General features: G+C 45.3%; 1 protein-coding gene across 1 annotated transcript in view; it reads right to left on the bottom strand.

Annotated features, from left to right (window-relative positions):
- RGS7 (regulator of G protein signaling 7) overlaps window positions 1-19,730 on the bottom strand; it is a 2,226,031-nt gene that overhangs the window by 287,055 nt on the left and 1,919,246 nt on the right. The window lies entirely within an intron of this gene.

Raw genomic sequence — 19,730 nt, 5'->3', positions numbered from 1 at the left:
CGGAGATAACCGGAACGATCTGTGGTGGTGGAACGGGCCTATTGATTTAGCACCACGTTGGAACTTGTGAGGGTCTGGCGTGCCACTGTGCACCAAATCCTTGCGGTAACACCCTTTTGGCGGTGACCCTCTGAGGCCCTGACTGGAGGTGGGGCTGCCTATAGCTCGTGCCTGGGCGCTGGGACCACGTGCTGACCTTCATGTAGGCCTGATAGGCTACAGGCCTGAGGGCCCCCTCCTGTCTCGCTTGGGGAGATTGCACAATCGGACAACTATGGGGCGACCGGAAAAATCACAGCCTAAGCTGACATTTGGCGGCAGAGGCTCTAAGACCAGTGAGGCCCCGCTGAGTGAGGAAAATGGTGGAGCGAAGTCGGCGGGAGGTGCAGACACGGCGGAATCAGATATACGCTCCATTCTGTTGTCCATGGAGAAGAACTTGCAGGGGGGCCTCACCTCCCTGGGGACGAAGATAGATGCACTCACGTATCGCATGGACCGGATGGCAGAACGTATCGACAAACATGCGGAATGGCTGGACATGTCTGAGCGCCTTATTGGTGAGGTGGAGGAAGCACAGATGACACTTGATGCTGACCACAAACAGCTTGGCAGGGTGATTCAAACACTGCAGGACAAGGCGGAGGACTTGGAGGCGCAGTCTTGACGATGTAATATACGGATAACGGGCCTGCCGGAGACCACCTCAACGGGCAACATGGAGCAGTTTGTTGAGACACTGTTGAAAAGGCTGCTGGGGGACGACGTCTTTTCAAGGATGTTTGTTGTACAAAGAGCGCATCGCACCCTTGGTCCGAGGCCCAAGCCTGGAGCACCACCACGCCCTGTCATCGCCAAATTACTCAATTACAGAGACCGGGACACAGCACTGAGACTCGCTCAGGAAAAGGGGCCGCTGTCCTATGAGGGATCCGCCCTGTCTCTGTTCCCGGACTTCACAGCTAGGGTGCAGGAAGCGCGGCGACAGTTTGTGCCAATGAAACGCCAGTTACGAGAACTAGGGGTAGACTACGCCATGCTGTACCCAGCTAAACCTTGAGTTTGACAGGGGAGGTCCACCATCTTTACGGATCCCCGGGCAATGCAGAAGGCCGTGAAGGAATGGAGTAGAGATAGACGACACGCACTGGGAACCGGAGGGGAAGACTACTGGGCACGAGTCCAGCTGGGACACTTTACTGGATTAGCTTGATGTTTTTTTTTAGATCATTATTACCGTGGTTGTGCAGTTGCTATGGATGGTGGGAGCTGCGGACGGGACGATGCCAAGTTACTTGTCTGAGATGATACCAATAGTCACCTAACTGTAAGTGGGGAGGTGGGGGGAGGGGAGGGGGGATGCTCTTGTTGAAGCTGCCAATGGTGGATACTACTGCTGCGACAGAGCCTTGCTTATGAAGGAGCGGGCTAAATCTTCTGGGGAGGACAGTGGCCCTCTCACATCTTGATGGTGTATGGTTGCAGAACTGGGAGCTACATGACTTTGCCTTTGGACCTTGCCTCGGATGGGGACTAGAGGTGCAAGACTGTTATTGGTTGTTCACGCTTTTGGTCTCTGCACAAGATAATAGGGGACATATGCTGAGTCTTTAAGTATACATGTTGGTGGCGTGGGGGTGGAGGGCGTCAGTGAGTTATATAAAGTGACATAGACATATTCATGTTTTGAGCGAGCTACCTTTGCCCCTGCGTGTATTACACAACTGTTCGAAACACCTCGTATTGGGGGTGTTTATTTTTCTGTATTCCTGGTCATTCTTTGGGAGGGAGGGTGAGCTGGGCTGGGGGGGGTATTTGGACGAGACCTGGTAGGGGATGGACAGGTTGCACTTGGGGGGTGGGGGACTTTGGTTTGTTGGACAGGGGATCCTTGGGGAGGGATGGATGTGGGTGCGCGGCCTGGTTGGGACAGGGCAGGCGTGGGAGGGATGGGGGGAAAGGGGAATGTTCTCCTTTCTGAGTTGGGGAGTTTGAATTTGAGATGTTTTTTGTATGATGTCACGAGGTTTGCATTGACGCACAAACAACATGAGAACTGTACAGCGCACAGCATACGGCATTACCTGAGGTGGGTGGGGAATGACGTCTAATTGCTATGACTCGACTCCCCCTATAGACAAGCTAGCCCTGATTACATGGAACGTACGCAGACTTAATGACCACAGGAAGGTCAGGAAGGTCCTACAATACTTTGCCAGATATAATATTGATATTGCTCTTCTACAGGAGACGCATTTGCCTGCGGATAACCGCATATTGAGATACAGAGGGCTAGCGGGTAACGTACATGCTTCTGGATTTACCACGCATGCTAGAGGAGTCCTTACTTGGATAAACCCCAAAACTAAGATGTCCTGGGAACCGCTGGTGACTAGCAGTGATGGTCGGTACACGATCACTAGGTGTCGGGGGAAGGGGATGGAGTTTTGTGTGGTCACCATGTATGGACCAAACTTTGATTGCCCTGACTTCTACTCTGAGCTGGTAACTAGAATAGCAACTTACTCAGAGGGATATGTGCTGTGGGGAGGAGACTTTAATATGGTAAGGCACCCCCATCTAGATAGATCTGACCGCCCGATTAGACACCCTACTGCTTCTGCTAGAGAACTTGACGCACACATGGCTGACTTGAACCTGAGAGATGTTTGGAGGAATGGTCACCCTACACGGGGGGGGTACACACATTACTCGGCGCAATTCAACATCCATACACGCATTGACTATTGGTTGGCCTCGCAGTCTTTGATATCGGCGGTGAGCCGCTGCGAGGTGCTGCCCCGCACGTATTCGGACCACTCGCCTGTGTTGCTATCGGTATTGACTTCGATGAGACGGATTCCTCCGTTTCAATGGCGGTTTCCACCGTACTCCCTATTAGACTCTGCCTTAAGGGAGGAATTGGCCACAGACATTGAAACGTATTTTGAGGCAAATGAGGGATCAGTCCCATGACCCAATCAGTCTGGGAGGCATTTATGCCTTATGTCCGAGGCGTCGTCTTATCCAAACACGCGGGTGTGTTGAAATCATTCAGGTCGCGATTGCGGACACTGGAGGCTAAGCTACGTGAGATAGAGGAGAGACAACTGCAATGCCCCAGCGAAGACCTTCACAGAGAATTGCAGGCCACGTTAAAAGAATATAATGAAGAGGCATACCTAGAGGTTAAACACCTGGGGAAATATGCTACAGCCAGGGTCTACGGCAAAGGGGAACGCCCGGGGGCGGTATTGGCGCGATTAGCTACACGAGCCAGACCGAGTGGGGAGGTCCCGGAGATGTACGGGTGAGTCGCTCACTAACGCTCAAGTGGCGGAACGGTTCGAGCGATACTATACTGAACTGTTCGCTTCTAGGGGCTCAGTGCCCGAGGAGCGGATCTTGGATTACCTGACTCACATTAAGTTGCCCTGGCTCACGGATGTGGACCGACAATTTTTGGTGCGCCCAATTGAAAGGGAAGAGATAGTGCTGGCTCTCTCCACAATGCCGTCGGGGAAGGCACTGGGTGGCGACGGACTTACTGTTGCCTTTTACAAAGCTTTCCCAGACCTCCTGATCCCCAGACTGCTGGCTGTCTTTGAGGACATGGGAGATTCGGGCACTATGGCTCCATCAATGAGAAAAGCGATAATAGTTACCATACTGAAGCCTGGAAAAGACCCGAGCGAGTGTGCCTCTTATAGGCCGCTCTCATTGCTGAATGTGGACGCGAAACTTTTCGCGAAGCTACTTGCTAACAGAATTTGTCCTATGGTCACTAAGCTAGTAGCCCTGGAACAGGCGGGATTTGTCCTGGAGAGGAACCTCACTTACAACCTGAGGACAGTATTTGCTGCTTTTCAACACACCCGCCTGGAGGTGCGCGCAGTGGCAGTATTTTTAGAAATGGAGAAGGCGTTCGACTCTGTCGAATGGCCCTTTTTGCTAAATGTGTTGAGGCGTATGGGAGTAGGACAGCTCTTTCTGGACCTCCTGGCCACACTGTACGACTCTCTGAGGGCACGGATAAGGGTAGGGCAGCTGACCACGAGTGCAATAGAGATACAGAGAGGCACTAGACAGGGGTGCCCCCTGTCCTGTCTACTATACGCTCTTGTGGCGGAACCACTGGCACGTGCCTTACGGGAATATCATGGGCACAGGGATATACGATTCCCCACATACCATCTTATAGTCTCAACATACGCTGATGACACGCTGCTATACGTCAGAGACCTGGAAACCCACTTACTACCGGTCCTGAGGGAGGTCGTCCTATTCGGATCGCTCTCAGGTGTTCGTGTAAATTGGAATAAGTCCTTAATGTTCCCCCTAACTCCGGCGACAAAACAGTTTGGTCCTGAATACCCCATACAGTGGGCCGCCAACTCGGTGCGCTATTTAGGGATCAGATTGCACACGGACCTGGAGATACTGCTGAGGGAGAATTATGGAATAGCGATTTCCAAACTGGAGGACGATGTTGAGAGATGGATTAAATTACCTCTGTCACTGTTGGGCAGGATAGCCCTCATGAAAATGGTGCTACTGCCCCAGCTACTGTTCTTGTTTAGTAATATTCCCATGGTACTATCTAAAACCTTTTTTGCGCAGCTGCGTGCCCTCATGATACGCCTAGCATGGGCGGGTAAGCAACCTAGGACAGCTTGGTCCATTCTAATTAGACCCTATGAGGAAGGAGGGCTGAACGCCCCGGACCTCGAGCTCTACTACAGGGCGGCACAGGCGGCCCCTGCATATAGGTGGATACACGGGCCGATAGACATACCATATTTACGTATGGAAATGGTAGTTGCCGCCCCCAGGCCGCTGACTGCCCTTCTGATGCAGCCTCGTGACAGGCGTACTGGTCTGCTAGACTCGCTAAACTCGGTCGTACATGCCTGGTATAATATAAGGGAGGCACAGGCATGTAGCATACTGTATGCACCTAACGCTGCGATTGAATGGACGCACTGGTTGGCCCCATGCAAGGAAAAGGCTGTGCAAAAAGCACTGCGAGAACTGAACATAAATACCATGGGCGATTTATTTGAGGGAGGAGTGGCGCGCACATGGGAACTGGTGGAGTCTACGGGGGCGGGGGCGGCTTGCTGGCACAGTTTCAGTTCCATAGAGTGCGACAGGCGCTGAAGACACTCTTGGGTAACGAAATGGAGGGATTACAGTCCGTTAGGGCATTTGCATGGGTGGTCGCTGCCAAATCCCCTACTGGATTAATATCAGGGCTCTACTCTATAACATTGGCGGAGAGGACGTCGAATACGCCAAACCGCGCCTTGCGTGGCAAACAGACCTACAAACGGACTTAACGGAGGAAGTCTGGAGGTATTGCTGCACCAGTACCAGGCGCGTCTCGCTGAATGGCAGACACCGCCTCGTGCACTTTAAGTATTTGAACAGAGTGTACTACACGCCGGAAAGGCTCCATAGATATGGGCTGCGGGACTCTCCTGCTTGTGAAAGATGCGGAACGCAGATCGCAGACTTTCTGCACGTCGCATGGCACTGCCCGGGGGTACAGACCTTCTGGGGAGAAGTATACATGGAGGTGAATAATACTATGGGGCTGACACTGACACCGGACCCCCTCCTGGCTCTGCTGGAGTATTCCCGGCCATTACACCCTTCCAATAGGAGGATGGTAGACATGGCTTTTCTGACTAACACGATGACGTACTGCTGCACACAAACTGAGCTTTATAGTGAACTGCTCCCTCCTAGGAATAGACCGAAAAACTACTGGGCAAGCTTCTTGGAAAGACACAACCCCCACGCAGATAACGCAGACGAGGAAGGGGACAGAGGGGGGGGGGGGCGTAGGTCTGACTGCGCAGAGAATAGATCCGAGGGGTCTCCGCGACTGGAGGACGCACATGAAGGCCTATCAGATTTGTGAATGGATGCCTAGAGGAGTGCGGGGTGTGGCATCCACTTCTCACAGAGAGAGATGGGTAACTTGCTCAAGTTACACACTGTTCACAGGACAAGCGCCTCTCTGGCAGAGGGGTGGGGGAATGGGTGATAAGGAAACTCTTGCTGTGATGCAAACTTGGTGTGGAAATATAGATGTTACTGTGGTATATGGATATTCTATGCAAATGCTCTGTGATGTCAATTTGGTTTTTGTACATGATTGTTTCTCTTGTGGCTTCTTTCCTGTTTTTTGTCACCTTGATGAAAATGTTAATAAACAGATTTATAAAATGTCTTTACCACCCATGTCTTTACCACGCAAGGTAAAGTATGTAAGGTAAGTATAAATGTTTCTGTGTGTGTATGTGGGGGATTTGTGTGTGTAAATATATAAGTATAGTTAACACACTCATATATATCACCCTATACCCTACCCATCCCAAAACCTCCACCTAACCCTAAACCTAAACCTAAACCCGGTCCCCGGGGCATTCCCCCCCGCAGCCCCGGGGACCGCCACCCCTGGGGCTTCTTTTTTAATCTGTGGGGGGTCTTGGAGGCCCCCCAAGCCCCGGGGACTGCCACCCCGGGGCTTTTATTAATTATTTAGTGGGGGTACACGACTGCCCCGGGGACCGCCACCCCCTGGGCTTTAAAAAAAAACAAATCACCAGTGTGGGGGGCTTGAGCCCCCACATGCCCTGGGACCACCACCTCCCAGGGGCACTAATGTTTAAATGCAGGGGCCCGTAACAGACCCCCGAGCCCCGGGGACCACCACCTTCCCGGGCCTGTGCAGATGTGGGAAGGGGGTCCGCACGGAGCCAGTGATAGCCTTGGGGACCGCCACCCCCCAGGAATGGCTCCTGCAATGTCCTGGGGTGCCCACCCCCAGCACACTGCTGTTTGCAATGACAGGGCAGGAGCCGTGCGGCCCCCTCCCCTTTGAATAATAAAAAAAGGCAGGCCGGCCCTGTGGGGATGGGGTCCCCGGGGCTATAATTGGCCTGAAAATGCGCTGCGGGGCGGGTTTGCACAGTGGTGAAGGGAGGGGGCGGGCCTGAAGTGACATGTGTTAAAACAAGCCCTGTGGAGTGTTTTAAGTTGGGGATTTAATTTCCCTTCAATCCTAAGGGACCCCCGGGTCCAACTAGCCCACCAGGTACCTCCAGTAAGAGCCACAGACCTGCGTTGCAGAGAGGTGTTCCAGGCCATTCCCCTTTTTACACCTCTCTGCAACTCAGCTCTGTGGCTCTTACTGGAGGTACCTGGTAGGCTAGTTGGACCCCAGGGTCCCCCAGGATTCAAGGGGTCTTTATCCCGCAACTTAAAACGTGCCACAGGCGCATTTGCACAGTGGTGAAGGGAGGTGGCGGGGCCTGAGGTGATACGTGTGCATACACGCCCTGTGGCGCATTTTAAGTTGGGGAATTAATTCCCCTTCAATTCTGAGGGCCCTTGGGGGCCAACTAGCCCACCAGGGACCTCCAGTAAGCGCCATAGGCCTGCGTTGCAGAGAGGTGGTCCAGGCCACAGCTTTTTTACAACTCTCTGCAACGCAAATCTATGGCAATTACTGGAGGTACCTCGTGGGCTAGTTGGACCCACAGCGACTCTCAGGATTCAAGGGAACTTTATCCCCCAACTTAAAACGCGCCATGGGGGGTGTTTGCACAGTGGTGAAGGGAGGGGCGCGACCTGAGGTGACATGTGGGCAAACACGCCCTGTGGCACGTTTTAAGTTGGGGAATTAATTCCCCTTCAATCCTGAGGGTCCCTGGGGGCCACTTAGCCCACCCGGTACCTCCAGTAAGCACCACAGACATGCGTTGCAGAGAGGTGGTCCAGGCCACTCCCCTTTTACACCTCTCTGCAACACAGCTCTGTGGCGCTTACTGGAGGTACCTGGTGGGCTAGTTGGACCCCAGGGACCCTCAGGATTCAAGTGGACTTTATCCTGCAACTTAAAACGCGCCACGGGGCGCGTTTGCACAGTGGCGAAGAGAGGAGGCGGGCCTGAAGTGATATGTGTGCAAACAAGCCCTGTGGCGCATTTTAAGTTGGGGAATTAATTCCCCTTCAATCCTGAGGGCCCTTGGGGGCCAACTAGCCCACCAGGTACCTCCAGTAAGCACCACAAGCCTGCGTTGCAGAGAGGTGGTCCAGGCCATGCCCCTTTTTACATCTCTCTGCAACACAGCTCTGTGGTGCTTACTGGAGGTACCTTGTGGGCCAGTAGGACCCCAGCAACCCTCAGGATTCAAGGGGACTTTATCCTGCAGCCTAAAACGTGCCAGGGGGCGTGTTTGCAGAGTGGTGGAGAAAGGGGTCATGGCCTTTGTCTACCTCTCACCAATCCCACTGCGTGGGGCTTACTGGAGGTATAAGGTAGGCTAGTTGGCCCATAAAGGACCCCTATCAGTGACGGGGACTTCAATCCCCATCCAAGAGCGCACCAGGGAGAGCATTTGTAGAGTGGTGTGCAAAGTGGGCTTGGCCTGGTACGAGTACTTACCAGTGCTGCTGTGTGGGACTGACTGGAGGTAATAGTTTAGGACATCCTTGGGGGCCAACTACCCCTCTTGTTACCTCCAGTAAGTCCCACACAGTGGGATTGCTAAGACGTCTTTGGAGGCCATGGTCCCCTTTCTCTACCACTCTGCAAACGGGCATCGTGGCAGAATTGGGATGGGGAATGACGTCCAATTTAGTCCTGAGGGAGTTTGGGGGCCAAGCATCCCTCCTGTAAGTCCTACGCAGTCGAATTCCTGAGCGTTGGTTGGATGCCCAGCACCATTTCTTCACCACTCTGCAAACGTGACTACTCGTTAAAGTAGCATATTTTTGCTCCTCTGACTTAGAGGTAGTTTTAATCCCCTGCCCTATTATGTACTAGGGCCTTACAGAGGAGGTCATGCTAATCACAGGGGTACCCCAATGCATAGTGTTCCCTAGTGTATGTAGGTGTTTTCACTATATTCTAAGTGTCTTTTAGCATAGCACTGGCTCTAGGCCCGGTTCAGTCAGAGTCAGTTACCACCAGTACCCATCTGAAAAAGTTGTGAGCTCAGGATGATTTTGCAAGACGGCCTCTTTCTGCTCCTCTGTTGGTTCTTTCTGCACATGTCTTGCTTCTTCCTGCACTTTTCTTCATCTTTGTGGACTTCTGTTGCTTTTGTCTGCATTTATTTTGCTTCTTTCTGTGTTTTATTCTTCTTTCTTCACATTTCCTACCTCTGTAGGCATAGTTAGAAACTAGCATTTAAAAAACCTTTGAAATTCACTGAAAAAAACATAGGTTTCAGGTACCTTATAGTTAGAAATTAGCATTTAAATAACCTTAGAAATTCACTGAAAAAAACATAGGTTTTAGGGAAAGTTATAGTTAGTTGGACATTTGACTCATACAAAACCAGAGAAATTCCCCCGTTGTATTTAGTTCAGCTAACTAGAACTCGTGCCCCCGCAATGCACTGCTGATGATGTCACATATTACATCACTCATGACATCACTGATGACATCTCAAATGACATCACTGATAACATCACTGATGGCATCATCCATGTGATAATTTGATGCATCTTCTCACACCCTAATATAACCTTTGATACACCAACTCTAAATTACAGACTGCCATTCTCAAACCATAGACACTCCAACAGCAATAACTACATACCCACTCACTGTTTCTTAGGTTTACACACACATGTACTCACTCATCCGTACAGTCACTCATACTTATGGTCACCCAGTACAGGACTATCATATGCACTCATACACCTATATAGATACTCACACATTGCCACACATCTATAGAGGTACTCACACACCTAGTCAGTCATGCAAATAATCACAGTGCCATGTATTCACCTATAGAGTTATATGCACACCAGCTCACTTACGCATACAAATACTAGCACATTCTTATGCGCTTATACAATCACTGATACAAGCACACACTCATCCATACAGCCACTCTCACAATCACACACTTTCACTTATAGCCGCTTATATACTCACACATATATACTGCTTTTCACATATGTAGTTACTCACACATGTACCACTGAGATATACATTCACTCACAAACAACTTTTGTGTATATTTACATGAGTGACACCAATGGTCAACATTTTAGCCCTGCCCGGACTTGCATTCATTGAATATCCCTGAAGTTTGGTTTCCTTTCTTTGTAAATTGTCCTGTATAGTACATATGTATCTCGAAGCTTTTTGTTTTGTATATAACTTTTATACACATTGACGGCACATTTTTAAATTTAACTTTTTAGGAGACATAAAACTGTCGGCAAGTCAGTTTGTAGGAAAAAGGCCGATCTAACATCTTGGGAAGACCAAAAAAGCGACAGTAGAGAACATGAGTGATATATGATTTATCCAATGTTGAAATATGAACTGTGCAGTGAAATTTTTTGATTCAAAGCCCACTAGGGCAGTATTGTATCATAAATTGGTCTAAACAATTGCCCACTGGGGCTGTATTTATGTGTATGAAATGTTTTTCATGTAACACCAGTTAGACCATAAGGAGCGCACGTGTATGAATATAATACAGTCTGCTGTCAATCAACTCGCGCACTTGTTAAAATGTTGACCATTGGTGTCACTCATGTAAATATACACAAAAGTCGTTTTGTAAAAACTTTATTTAAAACTTTATTTATATTGTTTCAAAACACTGTTAAAAAACACCACTCCAAGATGTCTGCCATACCCAGCTGGATGTAAGGACAGAGTAGTCCTATTTTGATGAAAATGAATTGCACTATATGTATTGGTATTGCACAAACGTTACTTTGACCCGTGATCAAGGTGCTCCGGCACTGAAACCCGTCGGACGTTTACTTGTGGCATGTTTTGTTAAATAAACTCACGTATCAAGAACTATTTCGTGGCTCGAGTGGATTTCTGAGTTGACAATTCAGTGAAAATCCAAGGATCTTTTGTGGAGGGTCGCGACCTCACCTCAAGCCCACCGCCATTGAGTGGCTCGGAGACCCGCAACTTTGTTTGCATATATATATATATATATATATATATATATATATATATATATATATATATATATATATATATATATATATTCACTGAAAAAACCATAGGTTTCACACCAGTTATAGTTAGGAATTAGCATTTAAAAAACCTATTAAATTCACTGACAAAACCATAGATTTCACACCATTTATAGTTAGCTGGAAATTTTACTGACATAAAACCATTGAAATTCCCACGTTATAGTTAGTTGGACTCACTATAACTTGCGCGCCTGTAATGCACTGCTGATGACGTCACATATTACATCACTCATGACATGGTCAGTGACATCACTCATGACATCACTGATGACACCATCCAGTGAATGTGTGTCTTTCTGAAAAATAAATTTGTTTTATATATGTATTTGTAAAGGTCGATGGAAGAATAAATGTTTAAATAAGTGTGTAAATGGATGTTTTTTTAAAAAAAAAATTGGTTGGGTAACTGGCTTATTACGTGTATCTTAGTGAATACATATATTAGCGAGTATTGTTTAAATATTTAAATGTTTGTATCAGTGTTTCTCTTTGTGTATAAGTGGCTGCAGGGGTTGGTGACTGACTCACTGTTTGTATGTGTTTTGAAGACAGCATATGTGCAGGACTGTATGGGTGGATGAGTGTGTATATGTGTGTGTTAGTGAGTGAATGACTGTCTCACTAGTGTCTTCATTAGTAACGACATATGTTTTAATCTAGTATATGTGAGTATTGATGTATATAAGTGAGTATAGTATATATAGTGAGAGATTGTAGGAGTTCCTGTTTAAATAAGTATGTGTTTCTATAAGTGATTGTTTAAGAGAGTAAGTATGGGTAAGTTTCCTTAGAAGTAAGGTGGTAGTGTGTGTATAAATGTATATGCAAATAAATGGATGTTCAATAGTTTATTTGCATGTGTGAGTATGTGTGTGAGTAACTTTTGGATGACTGCTGATGTGTAACAGGATGTATAGGTGTATCACTACATATGATGAGTGAGTATATATATGAGTGACTATATAGAACTGTTGGTGAATGAGTGGATGTGTATATAGATGGTGGAATTACTGAATTGGTTGTTGTTACTGGTTTGGGTATCTCCATTTTTTTGAAAATGTTTGTTTCTATTTTTGAATATGTGTTTCAAGCGTTACATTACACTGAAATTAGGTCTGTCTCTCTGTCACAAGGATGGTGTCATCAGTGATGTCATGAGTGATGTCACTGACCATGTCATGAGTGATGTAATATGTGACGTCATCAGCAGTGCATTACAGGCGCGCAAGTTATAGTGAGTCCAACTAACTATAACGTGGGAATTTCAATGGTTTTATGTCAGTAAAATTTCCAGCTAACTATAAATGGTGTGAAATCTATGGTTTTGTCAGTGAATTTAATAGGTTTTTTAAATGCTAATTCCTAACTATAACTGGTGTGAAACCTATGGTTTTTTCAGTGAATTTCAAAGGTTTTTTAAATGCTAATTCCTAACTATAACTGGTGTGAAACCTATGGTTTTTTCAGTGAATTTCAAAGGTTTTTTTAATGCTAATTCCTAACTATATAAGACCTGAAAGCCCACCAGGAATCTCCAGTATGCGCCAGGGGACTGCATTGCAGAGAGGTGTAATGAAGCCACAACCCTTTTTACACCTCTCTGCAACGCAACCCCCGTGCATGTTTGAAGAGGGGGAACTAATTCCCCTTGCATACTGGGGGCCCCTGGGGGCCAATTAGCCCACCTGGAACCTCCAGTATGCGCCAGGGGCTGCATTGCAGAGGTGTAATGAGACTATGCCCCTCGTTACACCTCTCTGCAACGCAGCCCACTGCCGCGTTTGCAGAGGGGGAACTAATTCCCCTTGCATACTGGGGGTCCCTGGGGTCAACTGGTCCACCAGGAGCCTCCAGTATGCGCGAGGGAGCTGCATTGCAGAGAAGTGTAATGAGGCCACACCCTTGTTACACCTCTCTGCAATGCAGGCCACTGGCGCGTTTGTAGAGGGGGGACTAATTCCCCTTGCATACTGGGGGTCCCTGGATCATATCTGCCCAAACACCGATATTCCGAACGATTGTAAATTACTTTTCTTGAGAAACATTTGGATTTGGATTATCATGTCCTATACTTTGGAATTTTTGAAAGACTGACTTTGAGGATGCTATAAATTACTCAAGTCTGCCCGAATTGTGTGGGTAAAATTGATACCTAGTCACTTTGAATAAGAATATACTTATGTCTCGTCTAACATTTGGAAGAAATATCTAGTTATATGACAACTGGATACCGACATAACTTGAAGGAAATAAGAACACCCTGAAGAAGTTCTGTTGTACAGAACGAAACCTTTCGGCTGGCTGTGGTACATAAACTTAAGGAAAATAAAAGCATTTGAATATACACCAAGATTCAGCGCTTCAATAAGGACTCTAAGTGATATGATTTGATTGGACTCATTGTGAAAGTGGTGCTGTGCCAAACTTTGGAATATTCTCCACTACTCTCTACTACTTACTCTCTCCTACTCCACTACTCTCAAATACTCACTGTCTACTACTCATTCTCTACTACTCTACTACTCTCTCTCTACTACTCACTCCCTACTACTCGCTACTCACTACTCCCTACTACTCACTATCTACTACTCTCTACTACTCACTCTCTACTACTCTCTCTACTACTCACTCTTTACTACTCACTACTACTCTCTACTACTCACTCTCTACTTCTCACTCTCTACTACTGTCTACTACTCACTCTCTACTACTCTCTCTCTACTAGTCTCTACTACTCACTCTACTACTCACTCTCTACTACTCACTACTATTCTCTCTGCTACTCATTCTCTACTACTCTCTACTACTCACTCTCTACTACTCACTCTCTACTACTCACTCTTTACTACTCTCTACTACTCACTTTCTACTGCTCTCTACTACTCACTCTACTACTTACTCTCTACTACTGTCTACTACTCACTCTCTACTACTCACTCTCTACTACTCTCTACTACTCACTCTACTATTCACTCTACTACTCTCTACTACTCACTCTCTGCTACTCTCTCTACTGCTCTCTACTACTCTCTACTACTCACTCTCTACTCTCTAATACTCACTCTCTACTCTCTACCTCTCTACCTCTCTCTTCTTCTCTCTCTACTAATCTCTACCTCTCTACCGCTACCTCTCTACCTCTCTACCTCTACACCTCTACCTCTCTACCTCTCTCTACACGCACACATATACACATATATGCATATATATATATGCATATGCATTTATATATATATGTATGTGTATGTATAAAAAAAACAACAAAACATTTTTTTTTTAAACAGCTACTTTTAAAACTGTCATTCTTTTTCCCCATGGTACACTCCCCGGTACGCTTACCGGTGCGCGTACCGGTGCGCGTACCGGGCGCTCACCCCGCGAAAATCAAAATTTTTTTTAATTTATTTTTTGCTCCGCGGGGCCCTTTTATGGCCCCCACATCAAACCTAGGGGGTCAAGGGGGGTCTACTCTGCCCCCTTATGGTCATTTCCCTCTTTGTTTTGGCCACCTCTCGTGTCTCGATCCTACCGAGACACAAGATGGCGGCCGCTCCGGACTGTTTAGAATGTTTACAGACATCCCAGAGCCAATCAGCTTTCTGCGCGCAAGTCGCGGTAAGCGCCCGGTGCGCGTACCGGTGCGCGTACCGGAGCGCGGCTATAGATATATATATTTTTTTGAACCTTAATTACTCAAAATCCACTGGAGCACATATCTTGAGACATAGCAAAGGCACATCGGGCTACCAGTCCCTACAATTTTGCCAAGTTTGGTGGAAATCCATTCAGCCGTTCGGGCTAAAAGTGAAATCGACCGCCCTATGGAAATTAACATGGGGAAAACGCGTTTTGGGACCCCCCTTTTATCTCGGCCCCCGCTTGACGAATCCCCCCCAAACTTTCAGGGAAGGACCGGAACGCCGCGAGGCCATTTTGAGGAAATTTTCACGCAGATTCGTCAACTGGCGCCAAAGTTATTCCAAATAGAATTTTCAGATTTAACATTGAAAAAAATCCTAACTATAACTACCTACTGGCGACCGCCAGTAGGTAATATATATATATATATATATATATATATATATATACTGAAAAACCACAGGTTTCAGTGACATTACAGTTATTTGGACATTTTACTCGTACAAAACCAGAGAAATTCAGGCGATATAGCTAGTTGGGCTAACTATAACTCACGCCCCCACAATGCACTGTTGATGATGTTACATATTACATCACTCATGACATGATCAGTGACCTCACTGATGACATCACTGATGACATCTCAAATGACATCACTGATGACATCATCCAGTGACTGTGAGTTTCTTTAAAGTTTAAATATGTATTATATATATGCCAAGGTGTATTGAAGAATGAGTGGGTGTATGAGTGTCTGAATGGAGGATTTAGTAGGTGCGTGACTGAGTGTATAAGTGAGTAATTAAACGTGTCTTACTGAATGCATGGGTTAGTGACTAAACTGTGTGAATGTTTAGATCAGTCTGTCAATTGGTGTGTAAGCGGGTGCATGGGTTGGTGAGTATGTAAATGAGTGTCTATATAGTTTAACGATTGGTTGTCTGAGTATCCGTATGGATGCCTGAGTGTCTCTGTGCATGGGTGGGATGGGTTTGACTCTGTGCATAGATGTGTGAGTGGGTGATTCACTGGGTATATGGGTTTAAGAGTGCATCTGTGAAGGTCTGTATTGGTGGGTGAGTGTTTGTATGGGTGTGTTGGTGAGTGAATGGATATCTCGGTAGTACATGTATAAGTAACTACATATGTAAAAGACAGTATATGTGAGTGTTGGAATATATAAATGTCTATATATGATAGTGAGTGATTGTGAGATTGACTGTATGACTGTGTGCTTGTGTCAGTGATTGTATAAGACAAAAAGTATGTGTTAGTATCTGAATGAATAAGTGAAGGGGTGTGTGTATAACTGTATAGGTGAGTAGTGATTGATTTTTTGCAAGACTGACTAGGTGTGTGAGTAAATCTATTGGTGTGTGGCGGTGTGTGTGTATCTGTACAGGTGTATGATTGCATATTTCAATACCTACATTGATGAGTGACTGCGTGTAAGAGTCACTGTATGGATGAGTGGATGTGTGTGTAGACCTATGGGTCAGTGAGGGGGTATGCACTAACTGGTATTAGTGTGTCCATGGTTTCGAGAATAGTAGTCTGTATTTTAGAGGGGTTGTTTCAAAGGTTATATTAGGGTGTGAGAAGGTGCATCAGATGATCATGTGGATGATATCATCAGTGATGTCATTTGAGATGTCATCAGTGATGTCATCAGTGATGTCACTGACCATGTCCTGAGTGATGTAATAAGTAACGTCATCATCAGTGCATTGCAGGGGCGTGAGTTATAGTTAGCCCAACTAACTAGAACGCCTGAATTTCTCTGGTTTTGTAGGAGTGGAATGTCCAAATAACTATAACGTCCCTGAACCCTGTGTTTTTTTCAGTGAATTGTAAGGTTTTTTTAAATGCTAATTTCTAACTATAACATCCCTGAAACCTATGTTTTTTTCTGTGAATTTCAAAGGTTTTTAAATGCTAATTTCGAACTATAACATCCCTGAAATCTATGTTTTTTTCAGTGAATTTCAAAGGTTTTTTAAATGCTAATTTCTAACTATAATGTCCCTGAAACCTATGTTTTTTTCAGTTACATTTTGGAATATTCTGAGATACATTTCTAGACATGTATTAGAGAATTAGTTTGTTGTGAGTTTTCATAATTTTCTATTTACTGGGCTATGCTTATTACTTAAAGGGAGAACTGTGATGTTTCGTATAAGAATGTATTTCTTTAAGTGTAGGATTCCAAGTAGAATGTTCTGTGTGATGGAATGGAATGGAATGAGTGTTCAAGTGTCAGTTAAACAGTTGTGGACTGCTCTTCATGAAGGAGGCGCTGAATAAACAACTTTTCTACAAACTTACAGGAAGTAATAATTTTATAAGAGTATTAATTAAAAAGTGTAATCAATCAAAAATGTTTTATCAGAGTGTATTTTTGTAATGGTTTTAATTAATCATAAACAATACATTTATTACCTACTTACTTACTTGTACCAATAGCTTTACTATGTGCCTTCTCCTTTTCTTCTTCAACTGAATTGTCCTCATGGCCATCATTTGATAATATTTATTATTCTCCTTTCAACTAAAAAGTCAAGTTGCTCCATTCTTGCTATTATCAACTTCTTGTTCATCCACCTCAAATTAGTTCAACCAGAATAGGAGCTGGAGATTAAAACTTAAATTTGCCTTTTCTGACAACACAGATTCAGCCTTTTAACTGTATTTTATGCCCCACTCTACTGTTGTATTTTTGGGTTAAATAAAGTGCTACTTATAACGTGTGGCTGGCAGGAAGCTACAAACTGAGCCTCACCAGCTTCCTAAACACTGTAAGCTGCTACATTGAATAATAAGTGACAGACTAGCCCCAACAGTAATGTTAGAAGAGTTGTTCTGAGATGGAGTGCCAAATAGAGATTTAGCTGTTATAAACATGATCGGATACTGTGGCAGATTAGAGGGGTCACAGAATCAATTCTTGCACTGACCTTATTTAACCTTTATAGAGTGAAGCAAAATATATGTTAGCTCTCTTGGTGGCAGAGACTGATGTATTTTGCACACTAAGTGATGACAGGAGAATGTCATCCTAACATAGCTATTAGGTGATGATTGATTGCTTTAATGTGAGGAAGATAACAACAATAAATCCCTAACTCTAATACCCCATGGAATACACCTTCAATTTACCCCTTCAATTATTTTAATATATGTGGCATGGTGACTTGAAATTGTCAAAATGAAAAATGACATTGACTCCTTTTGGCAATGCAAAGACAGCTCTTTGCGAACTTTTGCGACAGGGAGAAAGACCCACATTACTCGCAGGCAGGTTGCTTGGCTCTCAAATTGCTGCTTCACTGGCAGCTCTTTTTATATACATCTTTCACAATACTTTATTACAAACAGTAAATATTTTTTGACTTGGAAGTTATAGATAAAAGGTGGACAATTACTTGAAGACCTGTGACCCGATAACCCCAAACTCTGACCTAATACTCTCCACATTCTTTATTGCATTTCCTACAAAACGTAACAAATGAAGCATTCTTCTGATGGTGAATACATGTATGTTCGCGGTAAATGTAATTTAAACGGAGTGTGTGCTTTTATAATTGTGCACCTAGGACCTCCGTGTGTTCTAAGCTAATTTAATTTCTATACACCTATTGCCTAATCAGGTTACAATCTGTTTGGAAGCACGGAGTGCGTGCTGGCGCTCTTGTGTGCTAAACCCATATATATTTTCATGCTCGCTAAACATGACTTGGCCTTTAACTGAATACTATTCAAGTTACTTATCCCATTGTGTCCACAAGTTAACTTTTCACCATTCTCTGGTCAACACAAGACCTGGGCCGGAACTGTTTTTTAACCATGTACAGCTGTGTGTTTTCAACTTGTGTTTGGTGTTGCGCTTTGTTCTCATGTTTAACATTGTCTTTGTGTTTTATATTTTATGCAATGTGTTCATATTTTACATTTCCTACAACAGATAGGGCATGAAAAGCCTATGTACATCAAAGTTTATAGTAGGTGTTACTCTCATCAAACCATTCAGTGGTGGATACTGTGAAAAAAAGTAAAGGGATGGCTCCAAGAAGCAACTATTCATTGCCAGTTAGCTAACAGTTCCAAAAGGCAGGCTTTTCATCACTGGCATAATATTTTATCCATGAAATCCCAACAGCACAAGTCTGAAAAAGAAAAAGGCAATGCATGCAAACTGTTTCCAACTTGTTCTGTCTACATTTCATGCATTCACATGTAAAAATCCTGCAAACGGAAAACCAGGGGCCTCATTTATGAAGCTCTGCGTCACTTTTACGCCGCCGGTGCGTCACTTTTGTGACGCACCAGTGGCGTAAAAAATGGGCCTTGCTGCGCCATATTTACAAAGTGATGCATCTAGGTAGATGTGTCACTTTGTAAACACCTGCGCAACATTATACCTGCACCAGGTATAATGTATGCAAGGGGGGCGTAGTGACGCAAGGAAGGGTCGTAGAAGTGACGCAGTGAAATCTATGAGATTTCAATGCGTCACTTTTAGGACGCCGTTGCGTCAAAATCTTGCGAGTGCCTCACAGCAGGCGTAAGACTGACGCAGGCCCTTTCACATGGGGCTTGCCCCATGTGAAAGGTCGCATTGCTGAAGTTGCGTCTCTTTTGTGACACACTCCAGCAATGCGTCACTTTTGCGCTTACAGATACGTCAGAAATACTGACAAATCTGTAACTCCTTGCGACATGATGCGTCATACATTAAATATGACGCATCAGGAATGTCGCAAGGAGTGCGCATTGAGAAGTGACGCATCGCTGCTTTCACGCAGCGATGCGTCATTTCTCATAAATGAGGCCCCAGGTCCTTTCTTTCTGCGCTGAGCAACTGCAGCTCGCCAAGTTATGGCCAAGTGCCTTTTGCGTGTTACCAGGTAAAAACTATTGAATCAGATATGGATCCCCAAAGCTACACCAAGGAATAAAAACACAAAATTAATGAAAAATTTAAGAATTCATATGAAAGTAAGTATTTAACGTATATAAAGGTGCTTCGGTGTTGCAAAACAGCATATCTATAC

This window comes from Lissotriton vulgaris, chromosome 6 (genome assembly GCF_964263255.1).
Source record: "Lissotriton vulgaris chromosome 6, aLisVul1.2, whole genome shotgun sequence".
Taxonomy (NCBI): Eukaryota; Metazoa; Chordata; class Amphibia; order Caudata; family Salamandridae; genus Lissotriton; species Lissotriton vulgaris.
The sequence above is the reverse complement of the archived record's forward strand: the minus strand, read 5'-3'. Positions and strand labels throughout refer to the sequence as shown.